This window comes from Gorilla gorilla, chromosome 9 (assembly GCF_029281585.2).
Source record: "Gorilla gorilla gorilla isolate KB3781 chromosome 9, NHGRI_mGorGor1-v2.1_pri, whole genome shotgun sequence".
In the NCBI taxonomy this organism is placed as follows: Eukaryota; Metazoa; Chordata; class Mammalia; order Primates; family Hominidae; genus Gorilla; species Gorilla gorilla.
In genome coordinates, this window is record NC_073233.2 from 54,637,547 (window position 1) to 54,655,537 (window position 17,991).

At 42.5% G+C, this 17,991-nt stretch overlaps 1 pseudogene; it reads left to right on the plus strand.

Annotated features, from left to right (window-relative positions):
* The first annotated feature begins 328 nt into the window (after positions 1–328).
* On the plus strand, positions 329–1,234 carry LOC101137641 (olfactory receptor 4B1-like; annotated as a pseudogene).
* The last annotated feature ends 16,757 nt before the right edge of the window (positions 1,235–17,991 follow it).

Below are 17,991 nucleotides of genomic sequence, written 5' to 3' on the forward strand. Positions count from 1 at the left end.
TGGGAGGCTGAAGTGGATCATCTGAGCCACGGAGGTTGAGGCTGCAGTGAGCTGTGATCACACCACTACACTCCAGCCTGGGTGACACTGTGTCTCTCTGTAGACACACACACACACACACACACACACACACACACACACACGTGTTAGATTGCTAATATTTAATGCTGAATGAATACACAGTGGCTTAAAAGTGAGTGAGTAATAAGTGTATTATAGAGTGGCTTACACTCTCTAAAGTGCTAGAAATGAGGTGAATTAGTGTTGTGATCATTGTTTTATTGCAGGGCACTCACTGCCTGGCATCCAGCACACCTGCATTGAATCCATGGCCAGTACAAATAATGTGACTGAGTCAATGATCACCAGCCTTTTCCAGGATCCAGCAGTGCAGAGAGTGTGCTTTGTGGTGTTTCTCCCCGTGTACTGGCCATGGAGGCGGGCAATGGCCTCATCGTTCTGACGGTCAGTATCAGCAAGAGTCTGCATTCCCCTGTGTACTTCTTCCTGAGCTACCTGTCATTGGTGGAGATCAGTTACTTCACTGTTGTCCCTAAATTCATCACAGACTTACTTGCCAAGATTAAAGCCATCTCTCTGGAGGGCTATCTGGCTCAGATATTCTTGCACTTCTTTGGCATCCCCTGGATCTTTCTGCTCCCACTGATGACCAATGACCAATATATGGCCAACTGCAAACTTTATTACTACACAACCATCATGAGCTGCCTGTCTGTCACCTTCTGGTGGCTGGCTTCTGGCTGAGGGGCATAATTCACTCAATGGTTCAGATCCTTGTCTCTGTCCAATTGTCCTTCTGTGGTCCCAACATGATTGACCACTCATTCTGTGACCTCCAGGTCTTATTCAAGCTTGCCTGCACTGACACCTTTGTGGAGGGGGTTATTGTGTTGGCCAACAGTGAATTAGTATCTGTCTTCTTCCTTATCTTGGTGTCCTCTTAATATCATCATCCTAGTCAACTTGAGGAACCATTCTGCAGAGGGGAGGTGCAAAGCCCTCTCCACCTGTGCCTCTTATCTTGTATTTTGAACTTGCCATTTTCCTCTATGTGTGACTCTCCTCCACCTTTACTAAAGATAAACTCGTGGCTGTACTTTACATGGTCATCACCCCCATGCTGAACCCCTTCATCTACACGCTTGGAAATGCAGAGATGAAAATCACCATGAGGAGATTGTTGGGCAGGACAGTGAACTCAGGAATGGAATAAAATGACAACATGAAAAAAAAAATAGCACAAAGAGAGAGCCCATATATGCAATCTGATTTTAGTCAACTATGAGGGAATAGAGCAAAAATTAGCCTATTTATATTTTTTGTTGTATTTCAGATGAGCTGCTTATACTCCATGGTATCAATCAGAGACAGCTAATAGTTGTTAGTATTTTGGAGAATGTTGAAAACTTTCTTCTCTTCTTCAGTAGTCCATAGTGCAAAGTGCATAGACTTTTAAGGAGGAATTATCTAGATTGGAAACCCCTACCCTGTCATCTCTTAGCTGTGTGACCTTAGATTTATTTCAGTTCACCTCTTGGTGATAGCCCACTGTGGGATGTGGAAAGATTATGGCCCTTGGAGACAAAAGTTCATGTTTTGCTTCATCCCTTCTTACTGAGAGGTGACAGCATGCTGGCAGCCTTCGATTGCTCTCGGCGCCTCCTGGGCCTCGGTGCCCACTCTGGCCATGCTTGACGAGCACTTCAGCCCACTGCTGCACTGTGGGAGCCCCTCTCTGTGCTGGCCGAGGCTGGAGCCAGCTCCCTCTGCTTGCGTGGAGGTGTGGAGGGAGAGGAGTGGGTGGGAACCGGGGACTGCGCGTGGTGCTCACGGGCCAGCGCGAGTTCTGGGTGGGAGTGGGCTTGGCGGCCCCACACTCTGAGCAGGCTGCCGGTGCTGCAGGCCCAGGGCAGTGAGGGGCTTAGCACCCAGGCCAGCAGCTGCAGAGGGGCAGCCGGGTCCCCCAGCACTGCCTGCCGGCCCACACTCGCTCGAATTCTTGCGGGGCCTCAGCCGCCTCCCAGCGGGGCAGGGCTCAGGACTGCAGCCAGTCATGCCCGAGCCTCCTCCCACTGGCTGTGGGCTCCTGCGTGGCCAGAACCTCCCCTACGAGCACTACTCCCTGCTCCTTGGCACCATGGTCCCATCGACCGCCCAAGGGCTGAGGAGTGCATGTGCACCGCACCGGGCTGGCAGGAAGCTCTGCCTGTGGACCTGGTGCAGGATCCACTAGGGGAAGCCAGCTATGCTCCTGAGTCTGGTGGGGACTTGGAGAACTTTTATGTCTAGCCAGAGGATTGTATATGCACCAATCAGCACTCTGTGTCTAGCTAATCTGGTGGGGACTTCGAGAACTTTTACCTCTAGGTAAAGGATTGTAAATACACCAATCAGAACTCTGTGTCTAGCTCAAGGTTTGTAAACACACCAATCAGCTCCCTGTGTCTAGCTCAAGGTTTGTAAATGCACCAATCAGTGCTCTGTGTCTAGTTAATCTAGTGGGGACTTGGAGAATTTTATGTCTAGCTAAAGGATTGTGAATACATCAATCAGCACTCTGTGTCTAGCTCAAGGTTCGTAAACACACCAGTCAGCACTCTGTGTATAGCTCAAGGTTTGTAAATGCACCAATCAGTGCTTTGTGTCTAGTTAATCTTGTGGGGACCTGAAAACTTTTACGTCTAGCTAGAGGATTGTAAATACACCAATCAGCACTCTGTGTCTAGCTCAGGGATTGTAAATACACCAATCAGCACCCTGTCAAAATGGACCAATCAGCTCTCTGTAAGCTGGACCAATCAGCTCTCTGTAAAATGGGCCAATCAGCAGGATGTGGGTGGGGTCAGATAAGGGAATAAAAGCAGGCTGCGGGAGCCAGGAGGGGCAACCCACTGGGTCCCCTTCCACACTGTGGAAGCTTTGTTCTTTCGCTTTTTGCAATAAATCTTGCTGCTGCTCACTCTATGGGTCTGCACTGCCTTTATGAGCTGTAACACTCACTGCAAAGGTCTGCAGCTTCACTCCTGAGGCCAGCGAGACCATGAACCCACCAGGAGGAATGAACAACTCCAGACGGGAGGAATGAACAACTCCAGATGCGCTGCCTTAAGAGCTGTAACTCTCACCACGAAGGTCAGCAGCTTCACTCCTGAAGCCAGCGAGACCACGAACCCACCAGAAGGAAGAAACTCTGAACACATCTGAACATCAGAAGGAACAAACTCCGGACACGCCGCTTTTAAGAACTGTAACACTCACCGCAAGGGTCTGCAGCGTCATTCTTGAAGTCAGTGAGACCAAGAACCCACTAATTCTGGATACATTACCAGTGTGATCTTGGGGGAGCTCCAGGAAAGCTTCTGTACTTTATTTGGTGTCCCTCATCCCATTAACCTGATTCTAATGCCTGAAATGCCATGGTAGGAGTTTTAGTTCATGAGAAAGAGTGGCACTTTTAGAGTGCACATGTCTCTGGGAGGTGAAATATAAGCTATGATTAACCCTTAATATCTTAATCTGAATGACTTTATAAGACACTTCTCTTTTTATTATTTATTTATTTATTATTATACTTTAAGTTCTAGGGTACATGTGCACAATGTGCAGGTTTGTTACATATGTACACATGTGCCATGTTGGTGTGCTGCACCCATTAACTCATCATTTAACATTAGGTATATCTCCAGTGCTGTCCCTCCCCCCTCCTCCCACCCCACGATAGGTCCCAGTATGTGATGTTCCCCTTCCTGTGTCCATGTGTTCTCATTGCTCAATTCCCACCTATGAGTGAGAACATGCGGTGTTTGGTTTTTTGTCCTTGTGATAGTTCACTGAGAATGATGGTTTCCAGCTTCATCCATGTCCCTACAAAAGACATGAACTCATCATTTTTTATGGCTGCATAGTATTCCATGGGGTATATGTGCCACATTTTCTTAATCCAGTCTATCATTGTTGGACATTTGGGTTGGTTCCAAGTCTTTGCTATTGTGAATAGTGCTGCAATAAATATACGTGTGTATGTGTCTTTATAGCAGCATGATTTATAATCCTTTGAGTACACACCCAGTAATGGGATTGCTGGGTCAAATGGTATTTCTAGTTCTAGATCCTTGAGGAATGGCCACACTGTCTTCCACAATGGTTGAACTAGTTTACAGTCCCACCAACAGTGTAAAAGTGTTCCTGTTTTTCCACATCCTCTCCAGCACCTGTTGTTTCCTGACTTTTTAATGATCACCATTCTAACTGGTGTGAGATGGTATCTCATTGTGGTTTTGATTTGCATTTCTCTGATGGCCAGTGATGATGAGCATTTTTTCATGTGTCTTTTGGCTGCAAAAATGTCTTCTTTTGAGAAGTGTCTGTTCATATCCTTTGCCCACTTTTTGATGGGGTTGTTTGTTTTTTTCTTGTAAATTTTTTTGAGTTCTTTGTAGATTCTTGATATTAGTCCTTTGTCAGATGAGTAGGTTGCAAAAATTTTTCTCCCATTCTGTAGGTTGCCTGTTCACTCTGATGATGGTTTCTTTTGCTGTGCAGAAGCTTGTTAGTTTAATTAGATCCCATTTGTCAATGTTGGCTTTTGTTGCCATTGCTTTTGGTGTTTTAGACGTGAAGTCCTTGCCCATGCCTATGTCCTGAATGGCATTGCCTAGGATTTCTTCTAGGGTTTTTATGGTTTTAAGTCTAACATGTAAGTCTTTAATCCATCTTGAATTAATTTTTGTATAAGATGTGAGGAAGGAATACAGTTTCAGCTTTCTCCACGTGGCTAGCCAATTTTCCCAGCACCATTGATTAAATAGGGAGTCCTTTCCCCATTGCTTGTTTTTGTCAGGTTTGTCAATGATCAGATGGTTGTAGATGTGTGGTATTATTTCTGAGGGCTCTGTGCTGTTCCCTTGGTCTGTATCTCTCTTTTGGTACCAGTACCATGCTGTTTTGGTTACTGTAACCTTATAGTATAGATTGAAGTCAGATAGCGTGATACCTACAGCTTTGTTCTTTTTGCTTAGGATTGTCTTTGCAACGAGGGCTGTTTTTTGGTTCCATATGAACTTTAAAGTTGTTTTTTCCAATTCTGTGAAGAAAGTCACTGGTAGCTTGATGGGGATGGCATTGAATCTGTAAATTACCTTGGGCAGTATGGCCATTTTAACGATATTGATTCTTTCTATCCATGAGCATGGAATGTTCTTCCATTTGTTTGTGTCCTCTTTTATGTCATTGAGCAGTGGTTTGTAGTTCTCCTTGAAGAAGTCCTTCTCATCTCTTGTAAGTTGTATTCCTAGGTATTTTATTCTCTTTGAAGCAATTGTGAATGGGAGTTCACTCATGATTTGGCTCTCTGTTTGTCTGTTTTTAGTGTATAAGAATGCTTGTGATTTTTGCACATTGATTTTATATCCTGAGACTTTGCTGAAGTTGCTTATCAGCTTAAGGAGATTTTGGGCTGAGACGATGGGGTTTTCTAGATATACAATCACATCATCTGCAAACAGGGACAATTTGACTTCCTCTTTTCCTAATTGAATACCCTTTATTTCCTTCTCCTGCCTGATTTCCCTGACCAGAATTTCCAACCCTATGTTGAATAGGAGTGGTGAGAGACGGCATCCCTGTCTTGTGCCAGTTTTCAAAGGGAATGCTTCCAGTTTGTGCCCATTCAATATGATATTGGCTGTGGGTTTGTCGTAGATAGTTCTTATTATTTTGAGATATGTCCCATCAATACCTAATTTATTGAGAGTTTTTAGCATGAAGGGTTGTTGAATTTTGTCAAAGGCCTTTTCTGCATCTATTGAGATAATCATGTGGTTTTTGTCTTTCATTCTGTTTATATGCTGGATTATGTTTATTGACTTTCATATGTTGAACCAGCCTTGCATCCCAGGGATGAAGCCCACTTGATCATGATGGATAAGCTTTTTGATGTGCTGCTGGATTCGGTTTGCCAGTATTTTATTGAGGATTTTCGCATCGATGTTCATTAGGGATATTGGTCTAAAATTCACTTTTTTGGTTGTGTCTCTGCCCGGCTTTGGTATCAGGATGATGCTGGCCTCATAAAATGAGTTAGGGAGGATTCCCTCTTTTTCTATTGATTGGAATAGTTTCAGAAGGAATGGTACCAGCTCCTCTTTGTAACTCCGGTAGAATTCGGCTGTGAATGCATCTGGTCCTGGACTTTATTTTGTTGGTAAGCTATTAATTATTGCCTGAATTTCAGATCCTGTTATTGATCTATTCAAAGATTCAACTTCTTCCTGGTTTAGTCTTGGGAGGGTGTATGTGTCAAGGAATTTATCCATTTCTTCTAGATTTTCTAGTTTGTTTGTGTAGTGGTGTTTATAGTATTCTCTGATGGTAGTTCGTATTTCTGTGGGATTGGTGATAATATCCCGTTTGTCATTTCTTATTACATCTATTTGATTCTTCTCTCTTTTCTTCTTTATTAGTCTTGCTAGTAGTCTATAAATTTTGTTGATCTTTTCAAAAAACAAGCTCCTGGATTCGTTGATTTTTTGAAGGGCTTTTTGTGTCTCTATTTCCTTCAGTTCTGCTCTGATCTTAGTTATTTCTTGCCTTCTACTAGCTTTTGAATGTGTTTGCTCTTGCTTTTCTAGTTCTTTTAATTGTGATGTTAGGGTGTCAATTTTAGATCTCTCCTGCTTTCTCTTGTGGGCATTTAATGCTATACATTTCCCTCTACACACTGCTTTGAATGTGTCCCAGAGATTCTGGTATGTTGTGTTTTTGTTCTCATTGGTTTCAAAGAATGTCTGTATTTCTGCCTTCATTTTGTTATGTACCCAGTAGTCATTCAGGACCAGGTTGTTCAGTTTCCATGTAGTTGAACGGTTTTGAGTGAGTTTCTTAATCGTGAGTTCTAGTTTGATTGCACTGTGGTCTGAGAGACAGTGTGTTATAATTTCTGTTCTTTTACATTTGCTGAGGAGTGCTTTACCTCCACCTATGTGGTCAGTTTTGTAATAGGTGTGGTGTGGTGCTGAAAAGAATGTATATTCTGTTGATTTGGGGTGGAGAGTTCTGTAGATTTTTATTAGGTCTGCTTGGTGCAGAGCTGAGTTCAATTCCTGGGTATCCTTGTTAACTTTCTGTCTCATTGATCTGTCTAATATTGACAGTGGGGTGTTAAAATCTCCCATTATTACTGTGTGGGAATCTAAATCTCTTTGTAGATCTGTAAGGACATGCTTTATGAATCTGGGTGCTCCTGTATTGGGTGCATATATATTTAGGATAGTTAGCTCTTCTTGTTGAATTGATCCCTTTACCGTCATGTAATGGCCTTCTTTGTCTCTTTTGATCTTTGTTGGTTTAAAGTCTGTTTTATCAGAGACTAGGATTGCCACCCCTGCCTTTTTTTGTTTTCCATTTGCTTGGTAGATCTTCTTCCATCCCTTTATTTTGAGCCTATGTGTGTCTCTGCACATGAGATGGGTTTCCTGAATACAACACACTGATGGGTCTTGACTCTTTATCCAATTTGCCAGTCTGTGTCTTTTAATTGGAGCATTTAGCCCATTTACATTTAAGGTTAATATTGTTATGTGTGAATTTGATCCTGTCATTGTGATGTTAGCTGGTTATTTTGCTCATTAGTTGATGCAGTTTCTTCCTAGCCTCGACGGTCTTTACAATTTGGCATGTTTTTTCAGTGGCTGGTACTGGTTGTTCCTTTCCATGTTTAGTGCTTCCTTCAGGAGCTCTTTTAGGGCAGGCCTGGTGGTGACAAAATCTCTCAGCATTTGCTTGTCTGTAAAGTATTTTATTTCTCCTTCACTTATGAAGCTTAGTTTGGCTGGATATGAAATTCTGGGTTGAAAATTCTTTTCTTTAAGAATGTTGAATATTGTCCCCCACTCTCTTCTGGCTTGTAGAGTTTCTGCCGAGAGATCAGCTCTTAGTCTGATGGGCTTCCCTTTGAGGGTAACCCGACCTTTCTCTCTGGCTGCCCTTAGCATTTTTTCCTTCATTTCAAGTTTGTTGAACCTGACAATTATGTGTCTTGGAGTTGCTTTTCTCGAGGAGTATCTTTGTGGGGTTCTCTGTATTTCCTGAATGTGAATGTTGGCCTGCCTTGCTAAACTGGGGAAGTTCTCCTGGATAGTACCCTGCAGAGTGTTTTCCAACTTGGTTCCATTCTCCCCGTCACTTTCAGGTACACCAATCAGACGTAGATTTGGTCTTTTCACATAGTCCCATTTTTTTTTGAGGCTTTGTTTGTTTCTTTTTATTCTTTTTTCTCTAAACTTCTCTTCTGACTTCATTTCATTCATTTGATCTTCCATCACTGATACCCTTTCTTCCAGTTGATCAAATCGGCTACTGAGGCTTGTACATTTGTCAGATAGTTCTCGTGCCATGGTTTTCAGCTCTGTCAGGTCCTTTAAGGACTTCCCTGCATTGGTTATTCTAGTTAGCCATTCATCTAATTTTTTTTCAAGGTTTTTAACTTCTTTGCCATGGGTTTGAACTTCCTCCTTTAGCTTGGAGTAGTTTGATCATCTGAAGCCTTTGTCTCTCAACTCATCAAAGTCATTCTCCATCCAGCTTTAGTCTGTTGCTGGTGAGGAGCTGCATTCCTTTGGAGGAGGAGAGGCGCTATGATTTTTAGAGTTTCCAGTTTTTCTGCTCTGTTTTCCCCCCATCCTTATGGTTTTATCTACCTTTGGTCTTTGATGATGGTGATGTACAGATGGGATTTTGGTGTGGATGTCCTTTCTGTTTGTTAGTTTTCCTTCTAACAGTCAGGACCCTCAGCTGCAGGTCTGTTGAAGTTTGCTGGAGGTCCACTCCAGACCCTGTTTGCCTGGGTGTCAGTAGCGGAGGCAGCAGAACAGCAGATATTAGTGAACAGCAAATGTTGCTGCCTGATCATTCCTCTGGAAGTTTTGTCTCAGAGGAGCACCTGGTCAGGTGAGATGGCAGTCTGCCCCTACTGGGTGGTGCCTCCCAGTTAGGCTACTTGGGGGTCAGGCACCCACTTGAGGAGGCAGTCTGTTCTCAGGTCTCAAACTGTGTGCTGGGAGAACCACTACTCTCTTCAAAGCTGTCAGACAGGGACATTTAAGTCTGCGTAGGTTTCTGCTGCCTTTTGTTTGGCTATGCCCTGCCCTGATAGGTGGAGTCTACAGAGGCAGGCAGGCCTCCTTGAGCTGTGGTGGGCTCCACCCAGTTTGAGCTTCCCAGCTTGTTTACCTACTCAAGCCTCGGCAATGGTGGGTGCCCCTCCCCCAGCCTTCCTGTCGCCTTGCAGTTCAACCTGAGACTGCTGTACTAGCAATGAGTGAGGCTCCGTGGGCATAGGACCCTCCAATCCAGGCATTGGATATGATCTCCTGGTGTGCCGTTTGCTAAGACCATTGGAAAAGTGCAGTATTAGGGTGAAAGTGACCCGATTTTCCAGGTGCCATCTGTCATCCCTTTCTTTGACTAGGAAAGGGAATTCCCTGACCTCTTGCAGCTCCCAGGTGAGCAATGTCTCTCCCTGCTGCGGCTCATGCTCAGTGCACTTCACCCACTGTCCTGCACCCTCTGTCTGACACTCCCCAGTGAGATGAACCCAGTATCTCAGTTGGAAATGCAGAAATCTCCCATCTTCTGCATCACTCATGCTGGGAACTGCAGCCTGGAGCTGTTCCTATTTGGCCATCTTTGCTCTCAGAGCTTGGGTCTTGTTTGCATATGTATCCTCGGGTTCTGGTTCTGGCCAATTCATTACAGATAAATTTGCCAAATAACAATTTGTTAATTTAACTGAATTACCACATAACTAATTTACTCAACTTTTGATTCCTCAAAACCTATTTCTGTTAATCCTTTGTAAAATCTATAGCACTTATGTTTTGCAGATGCCTGCAATAAGCGATGTATTTGGGGGAGGAGGATTTTTGTGTATTCTCAATTTCAATTTTCTGGTAATTAATGAATATCAAGGATTTTATATAAGTTTGTTTCACTCTTCCAGTGAATTTTCAATCTAGTCAACTGTCTTTCTTATTTTTCTTCATTCTTGAATTGACTTTTCTCAAGAAAGGGACCCATGTATAGGTAACAGATGAGGAATTTTACCTGGATATGTTTTCATGTGTGCTAACCAAACTTACCTGAATCAGATTGAATGATCCGCCCCAGTTCTTTACTTCTTCTTTTTCCTGTGCTCTGCTCCTTGTAATTTTGCAGTTCTTCCCATCAGAAGCAATGTATGTTTCCATCCCCTGACTTTAGGCTTAGCCATGTGACTAGCTTTGGCTAATGGCATGGGTGGGTGGAAATGACAATGCCTCAGTGAGAGCCTAGGCCTTGTGTATTTTTGTTTGCCCCCCTGTGTCTCTGCCACGATCATGAGATGATAGGCAGCAGCTGCACTACAGCCTGAACTGCGGAATGAACACATACGGAACAGAACTTCTCTAGACGACCCACCGAACTGCAGCCTGAGGAAGAGCTTCCCCAGCTCACCTGCTGACCCATGAACATGAGAATAAATACTCCCAGTTGCATGCTGCTGAGGTTCTGTGGTTGTTAATGTTACACAAACTCTTTAGACTTGACCTGACAAATATGCATATCAAAGGAGAATAGAAAAGTCAACATACTGGACTAAAAGTGGTTAATATTTATTAGACCTGGTACATTTACCTCATAGTTCTTTACAATGATTTTGCTGAGCATGGGCATTGAACATGTCCTTTCTGCTACCTTGAGGGCTTTGCCCTTGATTTAACTGTCTGGAAATTGTGTTTGCAAATTTCTGCCAAGTTGGTATAACTCAATTGCTTTTCTTTAAGTTCAATGGATTTGTTGATCCAGACGTGTTGAATGCTGACTTTGTGTATGTTTTACAATCCAGATTCCTTAGAGCTTCTTAATTAAGAGGAAAAGGATTAGCTGAGATTGGAAGTAGAAGCACATCTTTCGTGAATTGATAATTCAGTGGACTGGCCATTTGCCTGATAGCAAAATTGCTGAATTGGTTAATCTTGTGAATTGACTGTTGGTAATTTGACCATCTGGCAAACTATAGTTGGCGAATTGATTTTAGGTGAATTGCTGCTTTTGCACCTCGTGTGATGAGTGACAGGTGGTGGATGCTCAAGAGCTGTGGAATGAATAAAATATATCAAAATGATGTCGGCATTATTAGTTTTTATCATTTGGGAAGGGCTTGAGCCAGAAGTGAGATTGCTTGAAGCAGCCAGAAAAGAACTTATTTGAGAGCTCAAAATAGTGTTCATATATTGTCTTGCAACAAAAAATGCCAACTGTCCAAACTAATACATGAAATCCATATTTGAACTTATTAATTGATATACCCTGTATTTGCATAATACCCTATGCATATTTCAAAGCTCTTTCACATTCATTACTTCATTGGCATCTCATTGTAATCCTGTGATGTCAATGAAATATGAATTAATCATTCTCAGTGTACAGTTTTAGATGAAACATCATTTAGATTAGGTTTTAGCTGCAAGGATCAGAATCTAAACCAAGATAGAAGTCAAGAAGTTCACAGTCTGGGATAGAAATGTTCTCTATCTTGTTTCTCCATCCTTTATAGTATTAATTCCCAAGGTCACTGCATGGCCCCAAATGGCTGATGGAGCTCCAGTCATAATGGCAGCATCTTGTTATCCAAAAGCAGGAAGAGATGAAATAAGACATGTCCCCTTCCTTGAAGTTTCAAGGGAGGCTGGGTAATGTAATTTTCATTCCAGGTAGGCATGTGCCCTCATAAAAATTCAGGGATTCTAATACTATAGAAGGAAGAAGGAGAAAATAATTATTAGGAACACTAATGATTTCTGCTCCAGGGTAAATCAAGCACAAAGCCTGGGCACAAACTCAGATATTCTGATTCCCAGACCAGAAGTTTCCTTCATTGTGGTTTCCCATCTCAGTTAGGTTTTACTTTATGGAAATAATTTTGTTTAGTTTTTGCTTTAAAAAAAGTCTACAGATAAAATTGTATTTATCATGTATGACACATTTTGTTACACACACACACACACACACACTCATTGTGGAATAACAAAATGTAGCTAATTCACTTACATTACTTCACAAAGTTATTGTTTTTGTCGTGATAACATTTAAAATATACTCTCAGTAATTGAAGTAAAATTTACATTCAGCAAAATGTACAGACCTTAAGTGTACAATCTAATGAGTTTTGACAAATTTATACTTCTGTGAACCAACTTCCCAACAAGATGCAGAATATTTCTATCGCTCTGGAAACTTCTCTTGTGACTTCTTCCAGGCAATCTCCACCCCTCCTCAGGCAGCTACTGATCTAATTTCTATCATCATGAATTAGTTTAAACTGTCCTAAGCTTGTTTAAATGAAAGCATGTACTCTTTTTGTATCTGGCTTCTTTCACTTAACATAATATTTTTGGGATTCATCCATATTGTGGGTTATGATTATTTTTATTTAGTGAGTAGCATTCCAAAATCATGTGTATATGTAAATATACATATACGTGTGTGTGTGTGTGTGTGTATATACACATTTTTTTTCTTGTGGTGGTGGATATTGGGTTGATTTCTTTTTTTCTTTTTTTTGCTGTTATGAATAAAAGCTGCTAGAAACTTTTACATTCCCATTTTTTTCTACTTTTATTTTAGGTTCTGGGGGTACGCATTGGGGCTTATTACACAGGTAAATTGCGTGTCACTGAGGCTTGGTATACGAATGATCCCATCACCAAGGTGGTGAGCACAGTGCCCAATAGGTAGCCTTCCAACCAACACCCCCACCCACCCTCCCCCCTCAAGTAGTCCCTAGTATCTATCGTTCTCATCTTTGTGTCCAACTGTTTTCAATGTTTAGCTCCCACTTACAATTGAGAACATGTGGTATTTGGTTTTCTGTTCCTGTGTTATTTCACTTCCGATAACAGCCTCCAGCTGCATCCATGTGGCTGCAAAGGACAGGGTTTCACTACTTTTTTATGGCTGTGTAGTATTCCATGGTGTATATGTGCCACAGTTTCTTTATCCAGTCTATCACTGATGGGCATTTTGATTGATTCCATGTCTTTGCTATTGTGAATAGCTCTGTGATGAACATACAAGTACATGTGTCTTTTTGGTAAAAAGCTTTATTTTCCTTTGGGTATATACCCAATAGTGTGATTGCTGGGTTGACTGATAGTTTTAAGTTCTTTGAGAAATCTCCAAACTGCTTTCCACAGTGGCTGAACTAATTTACATCCCCACCAACAGTATATAATTGTTCTCTTTTTTTCTGTAATCTTGCCAGCATCTTTTTTTTTGGCTTTTTAGTAATAGCCATTTGACTAGTATGAGATAGTATCTCATTGTGGTTTTGATTTGCATTTCTGTAATGATTAGTGATGATGAGTATTTTTTCATGTATTTGTTGGAGACATCTATGTCTTCTTTCAAGAAGTGTCTGTTCATGTCCTTTGCCTGTTTTTAAACACATTTCCACTTTTTTAAAAAAGCACATACTGATAGTCATTTTTCACTGCAAAATAAATTTTCACGTGGAGGAATGCATATAGATATAATTTTAAAAGAAGGATCTGTGTATTTTTTTTTTTTGAGACAGAGTCTTGCTCTGTCAGCCAGGCTGGAGTGCAGTGGCATGATCTTGGCTCACTGCAACCTTTGCCCTGCCAGGCTCAAGCAATTCTCCTGCCTCAGCCTCCCAAATAGCTGGGATTCCAGGTGTGTGCCACCATGCCTGGATAATTTTTGTATTTTTAGTAGAGACGGGGTTTCACCATGTTGGCCAGGCCAGTCTTGAACTCCTGACCTCAGGTAATCCACCCGCCTCGGCCTCCCAAAGTGCTGGGATTACAGGGTTGAGCCACCGCGCCCGGCCAGATCTGTGCATTCTTTCTAATAACAGGATTTAATTATAACTTGAGAAATGAGAGCATAGTCAACGGGTTAATCTTTGCTAGGTTAGGAAACAAAATCAACCTCTTATGGCACAATTTATAATCTTAGGTGAACAAATACAATTTCATACCAAAAATGTTTAAACAAATTTAGTTTCCTATAACAAACATTCATAGATTCATGCTTAACAATGATCTTCCTTAGATTTATGAAACCAAATTATTCAATGTAGAAAAGATTTTGACTGACAGACTTTCACAGAAACTCAACTTCATGATGACACCTTACAAAATAAATATAGTTTCTACTTAAGTACTTGGGGCTTTTTTGTAATTATTTGCTAATTTTCCTTGTGTTTCTTTATAAAGGATAATGCTGAATTCAGTGTTTGCATGCTCAAAAGCAATGTGCCAGATCTTTTCTGAAATCTAAAAATATCTCATTATAGTTTTCTTATCAATCATTAGTTGGAACTTGTGGAATCTTGTTTCAACTCTTTCAATCAAGGCTGAGTTACTGATATTTGTGAGTAGCACTAGTACAGGGCACATTTCATTTTATGAAGTGCTCTTATGACATTTTTAAACCTTTTATTACAGAAAATTTAAAATATAAACAGGTGTGATCAAAGCAGTGTAATGAACTCCCATGTACTCAACACCCAATTTCAATGATTATTAATTCAGGACAACTTTTGTTTCACCTAAACCAGAGTATATCAATAGCAGCACTATTGACACATTGAATGAGATAATTCTTTGCTTGGGGGGACTGTCCTGTGCATTGTAGGGGGTTTCACAGCATCCCTGGCTTCTACCCACTAGATGTAAGCAGCACTCCTTTCCCAGCCAGGTTGTGACAATGGAAAATGTTCCCAGACCTTGTCGAATATCCTCTGGGGGCAAAATTGCCCCCGGTAGAGAACCATAACTCTACCATGGTGAATGATCCATAACTCATTCACACCAAAGACACAGAGAAGTGTTAATACAGTTTCCTGACACTTGTGGTCTCTATCCCATGGGCCCACTATTCTGAATAGTGTCACTTTATGTAAGGTCACATGACTGAGTTCTTGATAAGCGGGGGGGGGGGGAGGGGTCGTTCATGAACTTCTGAACAGCCCCATGCAGAGTAAGTGCAAACATGGGGTGAATTGAATTTGTTCACAATTCCTACTGATTTCTGAACTTGTTTTCTACAAGGAAGTTTGAGATTTTCCTACAAGTGTAAGTTGTTTTCTGCAAGTTATTTCCTACAAGGAATTTGAGGTCCTAATCAAGTGGTCTGCCTGATTAGGAAGGGGAAAGGGTGAGGCTCTCTGGGGAACGAACTTCTCTCACCTCATCACTTACCTCCTCCCCCGGTGTCTTTTAAGCAGTATGAACTCAGGGCTGAGCTGCCAGGCTTTAAGTTTTTTGTGGAACACCTTGGGGGGCAAGTCTACTTTGCTCGTTTTAAATTAGGTATAATTGAAACCCCAGTGGCTTAGCATTTCTCAGCATTTCCAAGCCTGAGGGTGCAGGGGAGCAGATCCTCTCCGTTTTGGAACTCCAGTGAGGCAGCAGCTCTGGCTGGTAGTGTGGTCATTTGTAATGCTTCTTGATTGGCTAACTGGGAAACCTGTGTGAGCCTAGGGCCATTCTCAGGTTGTTATTTACCTATCCGGGCTTAGACAGAACAGGCAACTGGTGAGAACAGCAAAGCCACAGAAACACTGGGGTGAGTTTTGTTTGTGACCATGGGTTTCTTTTGTACTAATGATTGATTCCACCTTGAAAGTAAAGAGAATGGTTCCAGGAAGTGTATAGCACATTACAAAGGGCTTTCGCCTCCATCTGGTCTTTGAGGCAAACACAAGTGCTAGGCTCTGGGATTCAGAGATGGAGAAGGCGTGGTGTTAGTCCTTGGGGAACTTTCTTCCTCAATATTTACTGAACACCAACTTACCAAATACTGTGCTAAGAAGGCTGGGAAGATACATATCCAGTATTATTCATCCTATCTACATTCATTGAAGGCTATTGCATGGCTGGCACTGCAGTAAGCATTGGAGGTGGAGTGGTGGGCAACGATCATCTCTGCCGTAAGGAAACCCACACTCCAGTGGGCAGGTGGCCACACAAAAACAATGATAATTCAGTGTGGTAAGTGCCGGGATCCCAAAATGTCCTGAGAGAAGAGGGGCCCCTGGCAGAGGGGGCCTGTAAACTGTGGAGCTGGCTTGGAGAGGAATCCGGGGCAGGACATAGGACTGGCCCTTAACTTATCCTGGGATGGGGCTGGGAGTGGGATTTATGGCGCCTACCTGTGAGGCAGGCATTATCTGCATGTTACAGTTTAGACCTTGAGTCTCTGAGAGGTTAAAGAACTTTCTAGATCTTAAACAGACACTCCCTGAAAAATATGACTATAAATCCAGGAGTCCAGACTGTTAGTGCTCTCTTCTGTGAGCAGCTTCTTGGTAAAGTTCCCCAGCTGATCTGAGATTTTGGGGCTGGCGTCTGTCCTTTCTTTGTTTCTGTAACTATATGTTCTATCAGTGATTTCCTTCTGGTTCGTGGTGGTCTTTAATCACCTGAGATTGTCCCAATCATGGAAGCAAGGAAGCCTTGTGGTGTGAGTGGAAGTGATCTGGCTCCCAGGCTCAGGTGGCCTGGAGTGTTACTGTAGGAGAGGCTATGTGGATATACAAAACCTTAGCCACCTTGGACAGAGTTCAGCATGGACTGGGACAGCCTGCCAATCATTCCCGAGCAGTCTTGGTGATGCTCTGAGGTGTTGAAAGCCTGGGCTGTGGAGAAGGATGTGTCAGAGCATGAGGGGGCACTGGGATGTGTGTGTGTGTGTGTGTGTGTGTGTGTGTATAGGGGGGTGTTGGACCTTTGTTGCCACTGGAGGATGTGACTGGAGAAAGTGAAAGCACCAGTAAAGAGGAGAATCATACATGGATTGAGTTGAGCTGGGCCCTTGGAAGGGGACAAGCTCACCAAGTGACCAAGTGTAGAATGTGAGAATTAGAGGGAGAAGCAGAAATAAGAGGAGATGTTGATTGTCAAAGGAGGTCCACCAGGGAGATCTCTTCTAAAGACTCTGAATGGTATGTGGAGAGGTTGAGGACACTGTTCTGCAAACCAAGGATAGAAAAGAAGTCCAGGAGCAGTGGCTCATGCCTGTAATCACAGCACTTTGGGAGGCTGAAGTGGGTGGATTGCTTGAGCTCAGGAGCTTTAGACCAGCCTGGGCAACATGGTGAAACCGTATCTCTACAAAAAATATAAAAATTAGCAGAGCATGGTGGCACATGCCTGTAGTCCTAGTTACTCAGGAGGCTGAGGTGGGAGGATCACTTGAGCTGGGGGAAGTCAAGGCTGTAGTGAGCCAAGATCACACCACTGCACTCCAGCCTGGCTGACAAAGTGAGCCCCTGTCTCAAAAAAAAAAAAAAAAAAAAAAAGGAGAAGGAAGTGGCATGAAGGAAAGCTGTAGGCACAAGATAATTTAAAACACTCAAAGGCAATAGAAAGACATCTAACATGGAGACAGTAACACTATCCTGGCTGTTCCACATCATCCAATGAGGGACTTATTAACTTCCTAATAGAGCTCCTCCTCTAATCTTTTTCCACCGGACAGCCCTTTCCATACTTTAGTTCTACATACTACAGACTTTGTCTGATCCTGCAGACAATGGGGAATCATCAAGCATGTTCATCAACTAAAAGGAAAAACATTTTGGGACTGTTAGGGTCCTCAAAGGCCCTAACAGTCCTTCACAAATTGGTACTAATGTCTATCTACAGCTTTATTTTTTTGCTATTCTCCTTTATTCCAGCCACACACAAAGCATTTGTACTTGCTCTCTGCCTTCTTGGAATGCTCTTCCCTTCTACACATAACTAAATCCTACTCATCTCTCAATTTCCAACTCACAAGCATCTCAGCTACGCAAGGGCTTTCATGTAATTCACCCACTGAGTGAAGAAGTCTTTTGTATCATTTCAGATCACACCACCCAAATTGCTGCCTCTTGGTGATGACCTCTTGGCTAACATACACAAC